Raw genomic sequence first — 23,416 nt, forward strand, 5'->3', positions numbered from 1 at the left:
TAATTGAATCAGGAGGGTAGGTCTGTCCCATGCTGTTCTCATGATGGTAAATAAGTTTCATGAGATCTGATGGTTTTATAAAGGGCCTCTCCTGCACACACTCTCTTGCCTGCCACCATGTAAGATGTGACTCTCCTCCTCATTTGCCTGCCCCCATGATTGTGAGGCCTCCCCAGCCATGTGGAACTGTGAGTCCATTAAACCTCTTTCCTTTATAAATTACCTAGTTTTGGGTATGTCTTTATTAGCAGCATGAGAACAGACTAATGTCCTGTGTATTCCAGCTCCGGCTGCTGATATGGACATGAGTGCTTACTGTGATGCTGGGAGTCTTGAATTAAAACACAAATACTGAAAGGACATTTCAGGGTCATAAAGTGGGGCTGAGGAGGAGAGAGTAGGGAACAAGTCCCCTCTCCAGTCTCCTCACCACCCTGAAAAAAGGCAGAGCTTGGGTGTTGAGAATATTGATTTTCTCTACTCCCATGTTTCCCTGTGTCCCCATGTCCATGGCTCTATTGAGGGGAGATGCTACCAAAGGCCACACTTCCTCAGTGTGTCAGATTCTTCCACCTGCCTTTAGACTCTCCAAATTTCAGATTAGAGGACGTTTTTAGTTCCTCAAGGTCTTTGGGATCCAGCTCTTAAGCAAGGGACCCGGGTGTACATCAAGAAAGCTCAGCCTGCTTTCTGGCAGAGGAAAGCAAGCCTGTCATTCACATGAAGAGCATCCTCTAAATGATCGTGTGTCTGTACGTGCATGAAAACACCGGGGATTTAACAAAACCAAAGAAAAGTATTTGGGAGCCCCTTGCCAAATACTTTTCTCATTAAATTTTAAGTGTGTTTGTATTTTAGAGGGAAATGTAAACCGTATGTTTCTGATGGACTTGGATTTAATATATCCAAATGCTTCATAATAATTTCTACCACCCAAGAAGTTCTTGGAACCTGGATTTTAGTCTGAAATCCTCCTCAAAAATAGAAAGCTATGGATATTTTCTAAGAGAAGGAAGAGCATGAAGCAGGTGGGACAAACTTCAGTCTTTTGTTTAATGCATGGAAAAGCAAATCTCCCTAAAACAAACTCATCTATGACAGTTCTCACCTGCCGTTTCTCTGTGGCAGTCACAGTCACCTTATTCATTGGGAAGTTGACCTCATATCTCATTGTCTAGGACAGTCCCAGTTAATGCCACTTGTCCCAAAACCATTGTCTACAGTGCCCATTTTTATTCTCCAAATATCCTAGTATGAATAAGAAATGATGTGATCACCCTAGATAGGGCAGAACTCTGACATGCCCATTCTCTCCTTCCTTCCCCTTTGAGATAGCCCAGATACAAACGTAACACAAGCCACAAATTCAAGCTACATATGTGACTTAACATTTTCTAGTAGCCATATTAAAAATAGTAAAAATGAACAGGCAAAATAAATTTAAACATATTTCATTTAACTGAATATATCTAAAATATTATCATTTCAAAATATAATCAACATAAAATATTAACAAAATATTTTACATTACTCTATTTATACTAAGTCTTTGAAACTTATGATGCATCTCAGATTGGACTTACTATATGCCATAACCACATACCACAATTGTCTACTGTACTGGACTGTGCAGTTCTGCTATGAATGTCTTCCATGTCATGCTTTTTTACCCCATCTATGGTTAGTAGTTAAATTCATTTACAGTGAGTTCCTGTACTTGTATCTTAGTATGTAAAGTGAAGATTTTCAAAGACTGGCTTTAAAACCCATTATCTTTCCATGGCCTTAATAACAGGAATAAAATCTAGTTTCACACTCAAATCCCAGGAATAACTTTGTATTCAAGGTAGTATCTTGTCTCCCCTTGAAATACTGAAATCCATTATTTTCATGGGGTAGCTAGACACATAGCAATGCAATTTTTAAGTGAGGAAGAATATATTGGCTCTTTCAATATTTCACATTAACCTCAGTATACAATCAACAAAGGTTGCTTGCTCTTATTTTTATGTTCTTCTTGTCTGCCACCCTTTAGTGTCCTTTTAGGTCAATAAGATTCTTGGATTTTTTTTTCTTTTTTGAAGCCCTGCCCTAGGGCCTCTGCCATGCCTGCAAACATTAGACTCCTAGTCATTGTCCTAGGAAGGTATTTGGGCTCTGACTTCAACTCTCACTTGTTTAGAAACTCTCTGGCAGGGATTTCCTCCCTAACCATTGGGCATGAAACATCAAAGCCCATTCACTGACATCTGCTACTGGAAATGATGGACTTTCTCCAAAAGTGCCATATTTGATTAGTGATACATTCAATTCTCATTTAAATTGAAGTTGTCACTTCCTTGTCACACTGGGCTCCTAACAGGCCATGTTCACATATGCTCATGTGCATGAACACACACACGCGCACACACACACACACACACACACACACACACGGTTGGTAATTAATGCATTTGTGTATTCTTTTCTTCTCTCTCCCTGCTTGTATTTCTTCCTTTCTTCCTTTTTAGCATTTGCCACTAAGGCTGACGTATAATATGTACCTGATACGGTTTGGCTGTGTCCTCACACAAATCTCATCTTGAATTGTAATCCCCATAATCCTCATGTGTCAAGGGAGGGACCCAGTGGGAGGTGATTGGATCATGGGGGCAGTTTCCCCCATGCTGTTCTCATGATAGTAAGTTCTCATGACTTTATAAGAGATCTGATGATTTTATAAGTGTTTGACAGTTCCTCCTTCACACGCTCACACTCTCACCTGCCACCTTGTGAAGAAGGTGCCTGCTTCCCCTTCTGCCATGATTGTAAGTTTCCTGAGGCCTCCCCAGTCATGTGGAACTGTAAGTCAATTAAACCTCCTTTGTTTATAAATTACCCAGTCTCAGGCAGTATCTTTATAGCAGTGTGAGAATGGACTAATACAGTACCCAATAAATAGTTCTTAGCTAACTGATATACCTGACAAATTTTAATAAAAAGCGAGAGGTTTTAAAACTTAAAAATACTCATAACTAAACATTTAAACACGTTAAAAGGCAGCTTTATAATTCCAGTTGTCACTACAAACCAACTCAACAGGCTCAAGCCATTTCTAATCTGGGAAATTCTAAAATAAAGCTAATTCTGTTAGCTTTTTAATGGGACAAAAATTACGGTTACTGTGAAAACTTTAACTTAGAATTCTCAGACTTGAGGATAATTAAAGTCACAGCTTGAACATTACAGAAATAACTATTTCAATTTAATTTACTATTGCATACAATAAAAGGGCTGATTACCTTCCCCTCAGCATTTTGGACTTTGATATAACTTCCTTTTTGTGAGTTAAATTTACTTAAGTGTCAATATTTTGCAATTCAAAGTACCAATTAACTTTATGTGTGTTTTTCCCCCTTAAAAAAAAGCAGCATTCAACAAACTTGTAAATGTTCTCTTGTTTTGCTTCTATCACACACTTTGGGCTTGAGTTGTATTTTAGAAATGTTTGTGTCAGGATAAGGCAAACTCAGGGTGTTCCTAGGTCAAAAGCTCTAATCATCAAATAAATTCATCACCACATTGGTTTTACTCTTGGACACTCACCCTTTTTACCTAAGAATGTAGTATAGCATATTCAAAAGAACAGGTGGTCTACAGAATACTGGGATTTGAAACCTAGATTTCTATGAGATGTTGGGTGAGATATTTTAACTTCTCTTAATCTCTCCAAATAATAATAATAATAATAATAATAATAATAATACCTATTGAATGCTTATATGCTAGGTACTGTTCCTGGTAATTTTCAAATGTTATCTCATATAATAATCATTAAAAATCCCATCTCTCCATTTTGAAGATAAAAAAATGAAGCTTAAAAAAGTTAAATAACATGCTCAGAATCACACAGCTAGTACAGAATAAAATCTGGATTCCCAACTCATCCAACAGTTTCAGTTCCACTGCTTTTAATCCCTACTACTTGGATTCTGTAAACTGAAGGTGGCACCATTGTTAAGACACAGACTGGGAGATTTGATGCAGGGCATGCATCTGGCTCAAGCTTACTGTTGTCAGTGGACCATAGGTACCCAGAGCTCTAACTCATCCTCTGTTTGACCTGTCAACCTAAAATGAGTGACATAGAGATCAACTCTCCAAAACAAAGAGTTTATTCAGGAAGAATAAGGGATTGCATTTCTGGATACGTGTGCTATGGCAGACCATAGGCACATCTGAGAAGGCATAAGCAAGGGAAGCTTTTTTAAACTGTTTAATCTTTTTTAGAGATGGGGTCTTGCTCTGTCAGCCAGACTGGATTGCAGCAGAACAATCATAGATAAATGTAGATTCAGCCTCCTAGGCTGAAGCGATCCTCCCACCTCAGCCTCCCAAATAGTTGGGATTACAGTGTGAGCCACTGTGCCCAAGGGGAAGCTTTTAACGGCAAGACCACTGTTTACAGGAGATTATCACAGTCACTGGTGTTGGTTCATTGGTGGTGCTAGCTGTTGTTAGGTGAAGGCCTTCATAAAAGAGGCTTAACTGGAAAGTTCTGGTTGGGAAAGTCCTTTGTGGCAGTTCCTGTTACTGTCATACCTGTGTGAGGGCCCTTCCTTCATGGCCTCCCAGTTCCATTTTCTTAGGGTTTGACATGAGTGACTCCATCTTTGTACTGACAATTTTCACAGACCTGAGAGAGAATCACCTCAAACTGTCATGTTTATACCTTTCTATGTGGCCCAAATTTATACAATCCTGCAAAATAAATACTGAACCAGCCAGTAGGAGCAATCTGATTACCAGGCTATCCTTCTAGAAACCTTGCAGGCTACAAGTCCCAAGACAGCCCTGTAGGCACAAGTCCTAGAGCAACTCACAGCATCTTGTCGACTCCACATAAGGTTCAGAGTTCCCCAGGAGGCATCCCAACCAGTTAGCATAGCCAGACCCAGAGACAGGGGCTCCAAAACTCAGTCATCTCTGATGCTGGGAAGACCAGGACCCCCTGTTTCCCAGATCAAAAGACAGTATTGTTGACAGTCAGATCTTCTAACCAGGTGGACGAAATTGATCCGAGAGAAGTAGAGAAGAACAATGAAAAGACCGTCTCATCAGCTTTCACATTCCCAGAGACCAGACTGAACCCCTGCCCTCTATGTTAGATGAACTATTTTAGTGTCCTTCCACACAAAACTTGCCTATTTTGATTAAGCAAATTCAAGACAGATACCTGTGTCTAAAATCAAAAGAATTTTTAAGAACGTACCAATGAACAATTTCATTCTTGTTATTTATCCTGGGACTGGCTTCCATAAAAAATTCATAGAGCAGAAGCTAATTGACTTGAAAGTTAGAACACTGGGAAGAGTTTCCCATCTGCCCCTTATGAATTTCATGACTGTCAGGAAGTTATTTCATCTTTCTTGCTCAGTTTATTCACCCCATTTAAAATTTCAAACACACACATTCCAGAAGTCCCTATCTTCCTTCCCCACTTGATTTTCCCCATAATAATTTTTAGTTCTAATATATTAATTTATTTATTCATTTTGTTAATTGTTCCCCCCAGTAAAATGCAAGTTCCATATAGATGCTACTCAATCTCCCTGGTCCAGAATAGAATATAATACATAAGAATTCAATAGCTATTTCTGGCAGTTGTTGTTGAATATATTATGTGATTTGATCATACTGTATCAGTGGTTACCCTTTGAGATCCTATGAACCCTGTGAGTTTATGAAGATAGTATTAGACAAGTCTTAGGCTAATTTGAATATGACTGAAAGCATAATGGAGATAACACATTTTAAACATCACTATGTTCCTCCAGCTAACATATCTAACATCTTATTACACAAGATAATTTAATGCTTCTTAAAATTGCTGTTTATTATTACTTTTCACTATTTTCATGAATTATCTATGTCTTTTGTTAATAGAAATGATAATGCTATTAGTTTGACCAAAAGTCAAAACAAGAGACAATGGAAGAAAAAAGATACAAAAGAAATCTTTGGCAGGTGACATTTCTCAAGTTAATCTTCTCAAGCCATATTTTGTTACCTTAAAAATAAGTGTGGTATAAGATAGCACATATAAATAGCCTAATATGTACTTAATAAATATTAGCTCCTTTTTTTCTTTCACATGGCGGAGAACAAATTCTTTTCCAACCCTAGAATCCAGGATTTTTTGTGGCTGGAGCTGCACAAGCCTGAGATGTGTAAGTGCAATTTAAGCCAGAATTTCAAAAGATCATATTGTCCACTTAAGAGCTCTTTTTAAAAGTTCAACAAATAAGTAAGACTTAACAAATCACTATTAAGCTATCATGAGTTCAATTCTTATTGAACTTATTGAACACTGCAAAATTGGCTCAGAAAAGACAGCAACATAGGTGAGGATAGCGCTTATATCTCTGATTCTCAGGAAAAGTAACCAGTGTGGGGCAATTCATTGGGTGGTTTATTTCTAGTTGCATTAGGAGAGACGGGGCAAAAGTGAGAGACTGAGATAAAGTTTGAGAAGAAACAGAAAGAGGACACTGGAAGACAGAGTGACAGGGCAGGTAGATGACAAAAGCTAATTCCTTCTTTATGCTGAGGACCCCCCTATCTGCATTAGCATTTGAGCAATAGAGGAATTAAACAAGCATATTCCCTCTTTCCCCCATTGGTTGCTAAGTGACACCCAGAAAAGAGGTCAGAAGAACACAACTTAAAATGGGAATCTTTTTAATTTCTCAACATTTCTCATGCTTCTTGAAAGTAGGAACCTTTCATGGTTAGCTTTGTCAAGAATCCTTGAGGCTATGCATGGGACATTAAACACAATAATCATAACTAGGAGCAATTCCTCTATGGCCAGATGTTACCTTAGATACTTTGCACGTATTACCTTGTTTAGTTTTACCCTTCAAAAATTCCACAATTTTCTAAACATTATCAGTTCCACTTTTAGGATGAGGAAGCTGAGCTTCAGAACAGTTAAGAGGTTTGATTAATCAAAGATAGGATAGGTTACATTAAATTAACAAACAGCCTCCAAATCTAAAGGGTATTTTTTTTTACACAAAGTTCTTTCTGATTTGAATCCAGGGCACTCTCCAGAATAACTTTCCTCCAAGTGGTGAGTTGAGACTCCAAGCTGATCACCATTTTGAATCTGCAATCTTAATGTGAGACCTCTTCAATAGCTATTTTGGCAGCAGAAGAAAAAAAAGTGGAAGATCTCCCACTGACAAATGCTTCAGCCCAGAAGTGGTATGTGTCACTTCTGTTTACAGCCAATGGGCAACAAAAAGCCCTCACTCAACTGTGATTACCCACAAGAAGAGAAGAATTAGATATCAGTAAGTCCTAACAGAGGCTTGCCCAAGGCTACACAGGGAGAAGACAGAGTAGCAAAGACCCTATTTCAAATGTTTTGATTCCAAATTCCTAGCTTATTGTTTTGTCAGCCAATTAAATAGGAAATTCCAAATGTATAAAAGAAAGATTCTCAAATATTGACAACATTTTGGAAACTGTACATGCTTAGGAAAGATTTAGGGCAAGTAAGAAGTTTCTTGCCACCTTAAATTATACTCTACTGTCAACCAGAAACAGATGTTCTGGAACTACAGATGCTTCTGGAAGAGCCAAAAGGGAGAAGTCTATCACTCCTCAGTAACACTATCATGGTCAGCTCAACACCACCCCAAATAAACAATCTAATGGTAAACATTACTAGTGTTAGTATTAGTATAGCCTGTATCTATTGAGCAACGGTGTCATAGCAAATGGTTCTGAAAATTCTTTTCACATATTGATTCATTTCATCCTTACAAGAGCCCAATGAATTAAGTATCACTATCAGCCTCGTTCTCATGTGAGAATAAAGGATGCAAGGATCAAGGGGTCAGGTAACCTAAGTTCAAACTGTAAGCCTGCTACACAAATACAGTTGAAGAAGCAGTCTCTGTCTTTGTCTTTTTACCAGATTGCTCTTTTTAGGTTCCTTGTGTATCCAGTTCTAGAGCTACCTCCATGCATAGTCATCTCTGGGTAGGACAAGTCAACACACCAAGTCTCAATAAGTCAGAGAAAGCAACTGGCCAGGTCCAGAGAGGTAGAAACTTAAGTTTAAAGTTTTGGCTAAATATCAGACACTCGGGTTACACAAACCAGCTCTCAGGACAACCCAGTGGAAAAAAGAACAGGAAGAAAAGAGCAAACATTTGTGGAAACTTGTTAAACTAGCGAAGTGGGAGAGCTCAGCACCCTGCAGAGGATTCGGAACTCCAATGATACAATCCCAGCAGGTTCCTCCTTCTTACTTTTTATTAGCAGCACTGGTTGAGGCTCAATGTCAGCTGCAATAGGGCTTGTCTTTCCAGAACATTCTCCTTCTCTGAACAGTTTAATGGAAAAAAAAAGCAAGAAAAAAATTTTAAAAATTGCTTAAAGAACTTACAAGTAAATTCTCCAAATATGAGAGCTTTTGAGTGATGAATAAGCACCAGTTATGAAGCTTCTGTAGCCAGAGCACTTAATTAGGAGCTTTAAGAATGTATGAGAAGGGACTCAGTATCTCAGCTTTCAACGTCCAGTAGTGTTAGGATTGAAAACAGCATTGGGCTTAGATTTAAAAGATCAGATTTTTGGTTTGCTACCCACGGCACCACGAACAAATCAGTTAATCTCTGTGAGACTCATTACATTGTCTATGAATAGTGAAATATGCATCTCTTACCTCCTAGAATACATGGCATACATAAGAAACACAAAGATTTCATAATACCCCAGACCCTTTCTCTTACTTAACAGCCTCTGAAAGTGTGTCTCCTTCTCTTTTGAATGTCCTGTCCCATCCAGTCACCCTTCATATGGCTAACTGTATGAAAACACATATGATCCTGTATTGCAATGCCATTTTACGTGCCTATTTCCCAACTCTGCTGTGAACTCCTTCACAACAGAGGATGGTGTCTTCCTATGCATCACTGAATGACCAACAAACATAGGGGTTGTGCTGAAAACGCACACTGGGGACTTGTAATTCCAGAAATACGATGAACAAAACACCATAACACTGAAAATGCTGAATACAATATAAACAAACTTCTCATTAAATTCATCAATGGACTGACAAAGAAGGAAAAATATGTAAAGGTCAAAACCTAAATGCACAAGGGTAACCCAGAAAGTTGAGCATAGCACTGAAGTCAGCTTGCATCCAGGGTTTGTTTACTGAGCTCCAGTGGTCTTGAGCACTAGTTAACGAGGAGACAATCCCCAAGGCTCACCCAAAGTAGCAAATCTGATAGGAGATTCCCCAAAGAGCTATGACCTTAATTTAAGACTGAACATAAAATGAATCTACCATCAAAGTGATTACAAAAGGATGATCCTGTCACAAACTTTCACACCGTGTGGAAGACAAAAAGCTCTCTGAACATTCTTAATCATAAGTTGGCCTCCAGTCAGGCTTATTGTTCCAAATCTCCATAGCTGGGTGAAAATTCCTATCTAAAGATTTGGTTTAGAGTATTCTCGAATTAGTGGAACAAATCTCCCCTGAAGGAATCAGGTCCAAATCAGGCCTCAAGTAATTCTTCAGATAAGGAATAAGAGGATAGAGCTCACTATCACCTCTTCCATTCAATATTTGTTGGGGGTCCTAATGAAATAAAATGGAATAAAAGTGATAAATAAAAACAGAAGTTACACATTTCTAGAAAAAAAAGAAAAACATTATTATTTATAGATTGTATGATTATCCACACACAAAAAAACAAAATCAACAGATTAACCATTAGGCTCGATAGATATATTATCAGAAGCTCTTGATAAAATATGAAATATGAACAAACAGAAAATAGACTTTAAAAGAGAAACCATTTATAAAATTAAGTATTTATGTCTGTTAGACATAAATCTAACAGAAATGGGAAAGAGCTTTATGGAAAATATAAAACTTTATTGAAAAACATTAAAGAAGGACAAAAATTTTAAAGAAGAGATACGTACATGGATAAGAAGACTCAATATTTATGACACTTCTTTCCAAATTTATTTATAAACCTATAAAGTCAATATAATTCTAAGAAAGTTTTAACAGGTTATTTTTTAGGAACTTGGCAAAATGACTTGAACATTTTATATGAAATAGCAATGCTCCAAGGACAGCCAAAACACTCCTGAGGAAGAACAATTTGGGGTTTTATCTTTCAAAATACCAGGCATTATTAGGTGAGGGTAATTAAAGAAGGCTGGTGTTGGTGTACAGAGAGAAAAATAAGTATAGAAGAAGAAAAAGGTGGACAAAAACAGAACCACACATATATGGAAACCCGATTTATGACAGCCAGCACTGCAGATCAGTGGCAAAAGATGACCATTCAGCAAATAATCTTAGAGCAATTGGTTACTTATATGGACAAAAATAAAAAGTAACCCCATCTCACATCACACATAAAATCAATTTCAGCTGGTTTAAATATTTAAATATAAAAATAAAAAATATAAAGCTTCTAAAATATAATACAGGAGAATACCAGAATATCTTGATGACATCTGGGGAAGGAAGGGTTTATAAACAAGAAATAGACAGTACAAATCTTGAGAAAATGAATGATGTACTTTGTCAATGTTAAGAACATCTATGCATATGCATCCAAAGGCATAGTACAGAAACTGAAGTGACAAGTCACCAAGCAAGAGAAGATGTTTGGGAATGTATCATGATGAAATTAGTATCCAGACTATATATACATGTATATACAATTTATATTAATTGGTAAAGACAAACAATTTAATAAAATAAAATGGGAATGTCCTGAATAAGCATCTCACAAAATTAGAAACTGTAATGACAAGTTCTAAAATATTCTTCATCTCGCTAGTAATCAAACTAATGCAAACTAAAACCACAAGGGGGAACAATTTTTTATCCAATAAATTGGCAAATATTAAAGACGAAGAATAACAAATGTTGACAAGGATGTGAGGCAGATATTACCATGATAGACAGCAGGTGGGATTGTAAATGGGCATAGCTACTTTGTGTAACAAGGCTATGGCATTATCTAGTAAGGTTGGAAATGTTCACATCCTGCAGCCCATCAGTTTCATTCTCTGATATCTATGCTGCAGAGAATTTTGCCCATTTATACCATCAATTTATATAATAATGTTACTAGAAGCACTTGTAATAACAAGAAAACAAATTTAAAGGAAGTAACTAAAATGCCTATTAAGAGTGAAATGGATAAGTGAATTCCTCCATATCTGTCCTCTTGCATAGTACTGAAAGAATTCATTACAGCTATGTGAACAACATGGATACATTTCAGAATACCACACTGAGCAAACAAAGCAAATAGCAGAAGATCAATAGCAATGTGATTACATTAATATAAATGTCAAAAGCATGAGAACCCCCCAAAATTTATTGTTAACAAATGCAAACATAAATGGTATAACTATAAGGAAAGGCAAGGAAAGTCTCAACACAAAATTAAGGGTGTGGTTGCCTCTGAAAGGAGAAGACGAGTGCTTTCATATGGTAGTCTTCACAGTATGGTGAGTGGATGGTTTATTTTGCTGTTATGTGATATAATGTATGCATTTTTAAAATATTTTATATTTGCTACATAATTATAATTAACATGTTTTTTGATATTTAATACAAAAATTTAAAGACACATTGGATAATGAATAAATTAATTACATACCTCCTTACGTTGGAAATAATTAACTTATGAATTTCCCTTTAGTAAGTATTTTGCTAATGCTACTAATAACTAATAGTTACCAAACCATTGTTATGTAGCTGGAACTGAGTAACCACTATTTATATATTATTTCTTTTAATCTTCTCAAACCTGTTTATATTTATGCCCATTATATAAATGAGAAGACTATATGAGAGATTAAGTAAATTACCAAGGTTTCATAGGTGTTGAAGCAGCTCTTGCTGGTGCCCTTGAGCTCACCAAGCTTTAGCTTTCAGTGTCTCATGCAACATTTAGATGCTTAGTACATGGTCAGTGGTCAATGTATTGGGAGCATAGTTTCTACTGCCAAGAAGCTTAAATAACCTCACTCAATGACCTCCTGAGATGAGGCTTGAGAAGATGACCCCTGCAAGTTGCTGATAATTAGTGAAAATCAATAGGAAAGATGTTAACCATCTTGGGCACTATAAATAAGTCAACTCCAGGTGGGGAAGCAAAAAAAAAAAAAAAATACAACCAGAAACGTGTGGGTTTGTTTTGTTTTCTAAGAAGATTATTATTTAAAAACATACAAGACCGCCATTATGGGGAGGAGCAGAGGGAACCAGCAGGTATGGAGCGGTCCTTATGCATGATAGTCACTTTTTCTGTACTCTCTCATTTCATTTTCACACCCATCCTGCCATGGCATATTTTATTTCTTTTATAGATAAGAAAACTGGGGCTCAGGCATTATTCCTGACTTACCCAAGGATGCCCATCTAGTAAGGAAGAGATCTGCATTTGAATCCAGGTCTGTCTGTCTCCAAAGCTGTCTTTACTCTGCCAGATCAAATCAAGAAAGAAACATCTTTGAGCCTCTGCTATGTGTCGGTCCCTCTGGTGGATACAGCATGGAGGGTGTGTGACACCTCATCCATATCAGCTTTGGTGTCAAATAAACTCCAGTTTGAATCTTGGAAATTTGATGCTTGATCTTTACACTTTTTATTTAGAAACTTATAATAATTAATAATAAGAAGAAAACCAATCTTACAAGATTGTCATAGTGAATCCAAAATAATATTAATTATAAAATTCTTGACAGCTAATAGGTGTTTATACAGGTTTGTGCTCTTACTCTTCCTACCTTTCTCTAGGTAGGAAATTAGTGAGCTGGGCTTAGATTTTCCAGAGTAGCTGAGAGGGCTTTATGAACTGACTCCCCTCCTCTGGGGCTTCGTGTTCTCATCAGCACAAAAGGCAGTAGACCAGATGTCATTAGGAAGGACCAAGCCCCAAGGGCCACAGTGAATCAGGCTTCAAAAATGAGATGGCAAATATCCTCCATCATTCTATGAAGCAGTGTGAGCAGAGAGCAGAGAAATGAATCTCATTCTATTCTTTTCTGAAACAACAGGAATACGAACCCTCACCACCCACCTCGCTGGGATCTGGGAAGGATTAATGAGGCATAATGCGCAGTGCTCCACTGAGAGCTATTACCGTCTTACAGGGGGAAAATTCCCATTGTTGCCAGCAAACAAGACTGACAATTTGATGAGGTGTGAATATTTTTAGTGTAACAGTATGTAAACACTGCTTTTTTCATCCAAGTCATCGCTGTGCACATACCCTTATGCATTTTTATGAGGCCATTTCTCTGTGGCTGTAAATAGTCTGTGCTTGCCCTTTTCCACGAGCTCGTAGAATGTGCTGACCAGGGGCCAGGCTGAACCTCTAAACTGATTCCTAGGGCTGTCCACATCCTTTGGGAGAATGTTAATAGGCATATTCACATTTTGTACCAACGTATATGCCTTCCTGCTGGCCTATACAAAGTGCATCATGCAAGGACAGGGGCAAAAAAGGCCTCTGTTGGAGAAGGTTCAGCTATTTCATAGTGATAAATATGGAACAGCAACATGATTACCAAAGCATAAAAGCAGAAAAAAAGGCAGGATTCCTGATGCTAATTTCTGTTCCTGCCACACTTGCTTAGAAAGTCAGAAAAAAAGCCTAAGTCTTCAAACCAATACCTTTTCAATAAAGAATTCCACCATTCATTCAAGAAGCATTAACTAGGCACTAGGTACCAGAGGCTGAGCCACACACTAGGATATAAAAGTTAATACGACTTAGCTCTACCCTTCTGTGATTATATTTTAGTGAAGGACTTGACAAATAAATGATAACAATTCAGTGAAAAGTGTGCAATGCACAGATTTTCTTCCATCTCATCCCCCGTCCATCTAACCCCTAAAGCATCACCTTCCTCACAATACCCAATAAGGAGATGGTTTGTCTCATGTCTTTCCTGGAGGGATGTCCTTGGCAATTGTTTTTGCACGTTTGTTGTTGTTTTTGGTGTTTTGTTTCGCTTTGTTTTGTTTTTTGAGACAGAGTCTTGCTCTGTCGCCCAGGCTGGAGTGCAGTGGTGCAATCTCGGCTCATTGCAACCTCCACCTCCGGGATTCAAAGGATTATCCTGCCTCAGCCTCCAGAGTAGCTGAGATTACAGGTGGACACCACCACACCTGGCTATAAATCATGCTGCATTATAAATCATGCTGCATTATAAATCATGCTGCTATAAAGACACATGCACACGTATGTTTATTGCGGCACTATTCACAATAGCAAAGACTTGGAACCAACCCAAATGTCCAACAATGATAGACCAGATTAAGAAAATGTGGCACATATACACCATGGAATACTATGCAGCCATAAACAATAATGAGTTCATGTCCTTTGTAGGAACATGGATGAAGCTGGAAACCATCATTCTCAGCAAATTATCACAAGGACAAAAAACCAAACGCCGCATATTCTCACTCATAGGTGGGAATTGAACAATGAGAACACGTGGACACAGGAAGGGGAACATCACACACCGGGAACTGTTGTGGGGTGGGAGGAGGGAGGAGGCATAGCATTAGGTGATATACCTAATTATACCTAATGCTAAATGACGAGTTAATGGGTGCAGCACACCAACTTGGCACATGTATACATATGTAACAAACCTGCACACTGTGCACATGTACCCTAAAACTTAAAGTATAATAATAATAAATAAATAAATAAACAAAAGAAAATGTATCTGTGTGTTGAACCAGCTTCTTTCCCAATAATGTTCCCAGCAAGCCACGTAAGGAAAGAAGCAATATTTAATTATGTTAATCTGTCTCCATTCGCTACACAATTAAAATACATTACTGTTGTACAGAGCATGTGAAAATAGTGATAAAGAGTAATTAGAGCATGTGGTATTTGACGTTCTGTTTCTGAGTTATTTCACTTAAGATAAAAATGGACTCCGGTTTCATCCATGTTGCTGCAAAAGTCAAATAACACACGTTCTCACTTATAAGTGGGAATCAAAATAAAGTGTACACATGGACACAGATCATGGAATAATAGACTGGAGACTTGGAAAGCTGGGAGGCTTGGAGGTGGGTGAGGGATGAGAAATTATTTAATGTATACAATGTATACTATTTGGGTGATGGTTACACCAAAATCCCAGACTTCACCACCATCCACTATGCAATATAACTGTGTAACAAATCTGCATTTGTGTCCCATAAATGTATATACATTTTTATAAAGGATTAGAATATTAATCTCTAAACTCAGAGACCCCTCCCCCCCACCATGTAGAGGAATGAGCATCAAATCCAGGATCAAAGACATCCATTTGGATCCAGCTCTGCTCCTGGGTGGGTTTCCTGCCTTAGACAAGCTACTTCACATTTCTGAGCTCTTCACGAGCTGCATTAATGGGGTAAATATGAGACTTTCCATCAAGATTAAAAGCAGGCAGCCTGGTTAAGAGGTAATGCTGTTATTCTTATCATCATTACCATTACACTACTGTGTGTGTGTTTTTTTTAAGAATGATTATTGGGGGCCGATTTTTAGAGTGCTTTTACTGTAAGCAGAAGTTTGGAGTTTGTTGATTTGATTTTGCCTTTAGTGGGCAAGAGTACTGCATTGGGAGCCAGACAGACAGGACTCACACTCACCAGCTGTGTGTCCTCAGCAAAGTCAGTTAATCTCACTTACCCTCTATTTTCTCCTGGGTAAAATGAGTATAATGATACTCTCTACCTCAAAGAGCTGTTACTGTGATTAAGAAGTCTCTGCAGTGTTTGACCTGTACTAATGCTTTGCTGATGCAATACCTCTCTGAACCCTATGGAAAAGTTTTGCTGGCATTTTCCATTGGAACAAAGGAGTTACCTTCAAGAAAGGTCATCAGGATCAGAGAAGATGGGCAGTGCCTTCATCCTTTCTGGGGAGCTTTCTCTGACCCTCCATTTGTTCATTAAAGCATTGCCTCAGCTTGCTGAGCTTCCCTGAGTGTAGGACTGTCTACACTGGATTGCAATCTCCTGTTTACTGGGTCATTTTCACAATTGTACTGAAAATTTTTAATCAAAATAATTGTATTTAAATCTCCATTCTCCCTTCAAGGCCATCCACATTTTCAAGGACATGTCCATAAATAGCTGACTAAGATAAAATTGAAGAAATAAGCTAAAATAAAATTCTTATAACTCTATATGGACTATAAGAAATCATCAGGATGTGTAATTATACATTTATTTCAAACAACTTTCTTTCAAGCCTAACTATCTATTAGACATCTTTGTGGATTTTAAACTGTTTATTGAAGTGAAGTTCATAAGCAATGAGAAGGAATCTTATAGCATATGAAAATCAGAATAGATATTTCAAAAACAGTTGTGGACACTCAGGAACTGGACACATGAGAAAAAGAACCAACTTTGAGCTTTATAATAAAGAAATGAAATGAAGTCCTCTTTGGATACAGGGAAAGAGAATACTAGAAAAAGTGCATCTGGGCTACAAGAAGGACTTGAACACCAGTCTAAAAATTTGACCATAATCAAAAAGGAGCAACTGCAGATTCCTGAGCAAACGAATAACAGGGTAGAAGATGCCACACTTCACAGCTTCTTGCCAGTTACCTTCTCCAAACACAACCATTGCATAAGATAGCTCTCTTACCTTGCTTAGAAGTTGATGAGTCTATGGAAATAATCTCCTTTGGATTTTTCCTTTCTTTATTGGACAAGCTGATCTGTATTCTCTTCCCATCTGGTGGTCACTCTTGAACCACACGGAATTTAGCCCAGGTTTGGAACTGCAATGCAAAATAAGTTGAAATAAAATTAATAAAATAAACCATCCCCCTCAAAAAAAAAAAAACAACTTTTTTCCAACTTGACAACCCCAGCTAACTGCCTTCCTCCTCCCCAACTTTTCCTTCCTGTCAAGAAGTTGAGCACTGAGTACTATAAAAGCAAAAACCAAAGCAATCTCATCTCTTCTGGGAAGTCAGGGCTACTTTTTTTTTTTTTTTGCTGTGAAACTGTGCTTAGACCTAAACAGAAAGTACCAAAGTCATTTGTGTGTGTGTGCATGTATATGAGAATGTAGGTAATATTTCCAGGAAAGGGTGATAGCACATATAAATATCCCAAGGCATGAGAGAAGATGACTCAAAGATTTAAAGAATCAAGGAATCTTCAATAAATGTTAAGTGACTACTTATTGTGTGCTACAACTTTCAGGCAGTAAGAGAAATGCAAAAAAATACATGGAAAGTCTCTAATCTTGGGAAATGTACACTAATAATAGCCATAATTAATAGTCATAGGCAATTGAGATAATATGAAGTCATATAAAATAATCATGATGACGAATTTGTATGACTTATTGTACAGTTAGCATATATGCTTGATAGAGCTGAAAGCACATTATGCCTGTATATTATTTCATTTTCATGATAGCTCTATGAAAGAAATTTCATTTTTAATCCCAACATTATATATAACACCAAGGCATAGGAATGTTAAGTGTATTGTTCAAGCTGATACCAATAGTAAATGACAAATACTAGATTTAATCACAGAAATATGAGTTTGAAGTTATTGTCAGAAACATGTAATATATTCATTCAATAAATATTTATAACATATTATATGCCAAGAATACTGGATTTTTTGGGAAGCTGAGGTGGGCAGATCGCTTGAGCCCAGGGTGTTCAAGACCAGGCTGAGCAACATGGCCAAATCCTTTCTCTATCAAAAAAAATACAGAAAGAAATTAGCCAGGCAAATTGGTATGTGCCCGTAGTCCCAGCTACTTGGAAGGCTGAGGCCGGAGGATCACTGGAGCCTGGGAGATTGAGGCTGCAGTTAGCTGTGATTGCACCACTGCACTCCAGCCTGGGTGACAGAGATCCTGTCTCAAAAAAAAAAAAAAAAAGAGAGAGAGAGAACATTGGTTTTGATATTGCCTTCAAGAAGCATATATTTTTGATTCTAGGACTGAGACACACAGTAAACCAAAACATAAATATGTTAATTATTTTAATCAATTTAAGTATAATTTAGTGCAATAAGATACTTCGATATTAAGTGTAAAATTAGAAGTTTTGAAAAATAAATATAGTCACACAACTGCCACTACCCTCATGATTTAGAACATTCCCATTACCCTAAAAAGCAACCTCATGTTCCTTTGTAGTCAATCTCCTACTCCATCCCAGCTCCTAGCAACCAGTAATCTTTCTGTCACTGTAGTTTTGCCTTTTGTTAGATAATTTCCTATAAACAGAATCATACAATGTGTAGTCTTTGTGTCTGGCTTCTTTTACTTAGCATAATGTTTCTGAGATTTGTGCATGTTATTTTATGTATCGATACTATTTTCCTTTTCATTTATGAACATTATTCAATTGAGTAAATACACCACAATTTGTTTTTCCACCAGTTGATGGACATTTGGGTTGTGTGCAGTTTTTAGTTATTATGAATAAAGCTAGTATTAACAGAAAAATCTCTGTATATACATATGTTTACATTTCTGTTAGGTAAATACCTGGGAGTGGGATTGTTGGGCTGCATAAAAGTGCAAATTTTGCTATATAAGAAAACTGTCAAATTGTTTTCCAAAGTGGCTGTTCGATTTTGAATTCCCATCACATTCTGCCCTCTGGACCTGTCTGTTATCCATCAACCAAATCCTTCCCAAGGTCCTCAATCTCTTCTATATTCCAGTTACTGTCTTCATTGTGCACATACCAGAAGATCAAATGGTCAGGTAGAATATTCTGTTTGCTACTGTTGCCCCCTTCAGACCTCCTCACTTGCCCCCTGCCAAGAACTCCAACTCCTCCTGAAGTCCACTCCACTTAATAACCCCTCTTTCTCCAACATAGCCACGCTGCTCTCATCCAATGCTCTCCTGATCACTGTTCCTTCTTCATTGGCAATATTAGCATCTGCTTTCCCGTCTTCTTCTCTATCATTATTCCTTTCGCCAATAATTTTTTTTTTTTACTCAACAAATATTTTTAGAGGGTCTACTTTGTATTAGGCACAGTTTCAGCTACTGGTCTATAGTAATAGAAAAATAAATTAATAAATATCCCAGTCTTCATTTAGCATGTAATTTAATGAAAACATGTATATATACAATATTTACAACATGCATACATATAAATGTATACACATACACACACATTTATATAAGTTATGGAGAAAAGCAAAGCTGGAAGGGGCTAGGCAGGTTATTTTGATAGGGGGAGGTAAATTTGTGTCAATTTTTAATAGTATATTAAAGGAAGGCCACACTGAGAAGCTGACAGTTGAACAAGGTGACAGATGACAAAGCAGGTCATGAATTTCTATAGGTAAAGAGATGTATTAGTCCGTTTTCATGCTGCTGATAAAGACATACCGAAGACTGGAAAGAAAAAAAGGCTTAATTGGACTTAACAGTTCCACATGACTGGGGAGGCCTCAGAATCACGGCAGGAGGTGAAAGGCACTTTTTATATGGTGGCGGCAAGAGAAAATGAGGAAGAAGCAAGAGCAGAAACCCCTGATAAACCCATCAGATCTTGTGAGACTTATTCATTACTATGAGAACATTATGGAGGAAACTGTCCCCATGATTCAAATTATCTCCCTCAACACATGGGAATTATGGGAATATAATTCAAGTTGAAATTTGTGAGGGAACACAGCCAGACCATATCATTCCACCCCTGGCCCTTCCAAATCTCATGTCCTCACATTTCAAAACCCATCATGCCTTCCCAACATCCCCCAAAGTCTTAATTTATTTCAGCATTAACCCAAAAGTCCACAGCCCAAAGTCTCATCCTGAGACAAGGCAAGTCCCTTCCACCTATGAGCCTATAAAATAAAAAGTAAGCTAGTTAATTCCTAGATACAATGGGGGTACAGGTATTGAGTAAATACAGCCATTCCAAATAGGAGAAATTGGACAAAACAAAGGGGTTACAGGCCCCATGCAAGTCCGAAATCCAGCAGGGCAGTCAAATTCTAAAGCTCCAAAATGATCTCCTCTGGCTCCATGTCTCACATCCAGGTATCACTGATGCAAGAGGTGGGTTCTTATAGTGTTGAGCAGCTCTGATCCTGTGGCTTTACAGGGTATAGCCCCCCTCCTGGCTGCTTTCACAGGCTGGCATTGAGTGTCTGCAACTTTTCCAGGTGCACAGTGAAAGCTGTTAGTGGATCTATCACTCTGGGATCTGGGGGACAGTGGCCCTCTTCTCATAGCTACGCTAGACAGTGCTCCAGTAGGGACTCAGTGTGGGGGCTCCGGCCCCACATTTCCCTTCTGCATTGTCCTAGCACAAGTTCTCCAAGAGGGCACTGCCCCTGCAGCAAACTTTTGCCTAGGCATCCAGGCATTTCCATAGATCTTCTGAAATCTAGGTGGAGATTCCCAAACCTCAATTCTTGACTTCTGTGCACCTGCAGGCTCAACACCACATAGAAGCTGCCAAGGTTTGGGGCTTACACCTTCTGAAACCATGGGCTGAGCTGTACCTTGGCATCTTTTAGCCATGGCTGGAGCAGCTGGGATGCAGGGCAGCAAGTTGCTAAGCTGCACACAGCATGGGGACCCTGGGCCCAGACCATGAAACTATTTTTTTTCCTCCTAGACTTTGGGTCTGTGATGGGAGGGGCTGCCATGAAGACATAGGACATGCCCTGGAGACATTTTCTCCATTATCTAGATTAACATTCGGCTCCTTGTTACTTATGCAGATTTCTGCAACCAGTTTGAATTTCTCCTCAAAAAATGGGTTTTTCTTTTCTACTGCCTCATCAGGCTGCAAATGTTCTGAATTTTAATGCTCTGTTTCCATTTTAAAACGGAATGCTATTAACAGCACCCAAGTCACCTTTTGAATGCTTTGCTACTTAGAAATTTCTTCTGCCAGATATCCTAAGTCATCTCTCTCATGTTCAAAGTTCCAAAAATCTCTAGGGCAGGGGAAAAATGCCACTAGTCTCTTTGCTAAAAGATAACAAGAGTTGCCTTTGCTCCAGTTCCCAGTAAGTTCCCCATCTCCATCTGAGACCACCTCAGCCTGCACCTTATTGTTCATATCACTATCAGCATTTTTGTCAAAGCCATTGAACAAGTCTCTAGGAGGTTCCAAACTTTCCCACATTTTCCTGTCTTCTTCTGAGCCCTCCAAACTGTTCCAACCTCTGCCTGATACCCAGTTCCAAAGTCATTTCCACATTTTTGGATATCTTTTCAGCAATGCCTCACTGTACTGGTACCAATTTACTATATTAGTCCATTTTCACACTGCTGGTAAAGACAGACCTGAGACCGGGAAAAAAAAAAGAGGTTTAATTGGACTTACAGTTCCACATGGCTGGGGAAGCCTCAGAATCATGGCAGGAGGTGAAAGGCACTTGTTAGATAGCCACAGCAAGAGAAAAATAAGGAAGAAGCAAAAGCGGAAACCCCTGACAAAATCATCAGATCTCGTGAGACTTATTCACTGTCATGAGAACAGTATGAGGGAAACCGCCCCCATGATTCAAATTATCTCCCACCGGGTCCCTCTCACAACATGTGGGAATTATGGGAGTACAATTCAAGATGAGATTTGGGTGGGGACACAGAACCAAACCATATCAAGAGTGTTCCGGGCAGAAGCAATAATAAATACCAAATCCTTGAGGCTGGAATGTGTCCAAGGAATACATTCAGAAAGTGCAAAGGCCAGAGTGGCTGGAGCACAGTAAGCAATTGGAGAATAAAGATGAGGTCAGAGAGATGAGGGACAAGTGCAATTGACTGGCCATGGTAAGGATTCAGAAGTTAGTCAAGGTGGCATGTGAAGCCCCTGTGCAGTTTTGAGCATGGGATCAACATGACCAGGTTCATGTTCGTAAAGGTTTACTCCAGCTGCTCTATTAAATAAAATAATAGAAGATGGAAGAGCAGCTGACAAGTTATTGCAATAATTTGAAAGATACACAATTTAGGTGATAGTGTTTGGATTCTGTATATAATTTGAAGGAATAGCTATGAGGATTTGCTGAGTAATTAAATGTGGGATATAATGAAAAAATAATCATTTACTTAGAAACATAAAGATTATATTGATAAATGATAAATGAATTATTGAAAAAGATAACTCATTTATGCTCCAAGATTTGGAGCATGGGTAACCAGGATGGGGACACTATTAACTTTCACGTTAGCTTTCACAGGCTGGCATTGAGTGTCTGCAGCTTGAGGGGAAAAGACAGCAGGAGAAGCGTGTTTAGGGAGTGAGATCGGGAATTCAGTTTTAGATGGCTTTTCCTGATAACTTCAACATCTGTACAACTCACTCTGGATTCTTGGTCCCATGGCATCCTCCACCAAGGAATCTTATCCTCTACTCCTCCTATGATGACAACTCCAAGGCTGTGGTTGCCATGGTCATTTCCTGGATCCTGTCATTGCCAACAATCATTCCACCTCCAAAGATCAATTTCAAGTATCTCACTTTCTGGTTACCACCTTGTAATCTACAGCTCACTCTTCAATGTTAAACTTGCCCTCTTCTTTGGCCCCACTGAGAAATCCAATCCAATGACCTCACAAGAGTGTTGCTATAGTTCTGTGCTCCTTTTCATCTACCCACACCTTTCCTTACCGGCCTTAGATGCCATGGCCAATTATTACATCAACACCCTAGCTTGCTCACTCGGCTCCCCTTTTCCTGCTTTTCCCATCATATTCCATGTCACAAAACCCTGGGGTCGTAGTAAATCTCATCTCTTTACTACTTTATTACTACACTTGAGTTCCAGGATATAACAGGTTAAAAGCTCACAAGTATGCTGACTAGTGTCACTTTAAACTTATAAAGTCAAACTATCCCTGTTTGCAGATGACATGATCTAGAAAACCCTATAGTCTTGGCCCAAAAGCTTCTAAAGCTGATAAACAACTTCAGCAAAGTCTCCGGATACAAAATCAGTGTACAAAAATCACTAGCAGTTCTATGCACCAATAATTGTCAAGCTGAGAGCCAAATCAGGAACACAATCCCATTCACAATTGCCGCAAAAAGAATAAAATACCTAGGCAAACAGCTAACCGGAGAGGTGAAAGATCCCTAAGATGAGAACTACAAAACACTGCTCAAAAAAAAATCAGAGATGACACTAACAAATGAAAAAACAGTCCATGCTCATGGATAGGAAGAACTAATATCATTAAAATGGCCATACTGCCCAAAGCAATTTATAGATTCATGCTGCTCATATTAAACTACACATGACATTCATCACATAACTAGAAAATACCATTTTAAAATTCATATGGAACCAAAACAAAAGACCTCGAATAGCCAAAGC

At 38.3% G+C, this 23,416-nt stretch overlaps 1 long non-coding RNA gene across 1 annotated transcript in view; it reads right to left on the minus strand.

Moving 5' to 3' along the window:
- Nucleotides 1-23,416, minus strand: part of LOC112133082 (uncharacterized) — a 297,570-nt gene that overhangs the window by 2,992 nt on the left and 271,162 nt on the right. The window contains exons 4-5 of the long non-coding RNA XR_008524357.2: nt 16,725-16,860; nt 12,453-12,527 (exon numbers count right to left, since the gene is read on the minus strand). This is a non-coding gene — a long non-coding RNA (uncharacterized LOC112133082). The remainder of the gene's footprint in view (nt 1-12,452; nt 12,528-16,724; nt 16,861-23,416) is intronic.

The sequence above is a fragment of the Pongo abelii genome, chromosome 3, assembly GCF_028885655.2.
Source record: "Pongo abelii isolate AG06213 chromosome 3, NHGRI_mPonAbe1-v2.0_pri, whole genome shotgun sequence".
Classification (NCBI taxonomy): Eukaryota; Metazoa; Chordata; class Mammalia; order Primates; family Hominidae; genus Pongo; species Pongo abelii.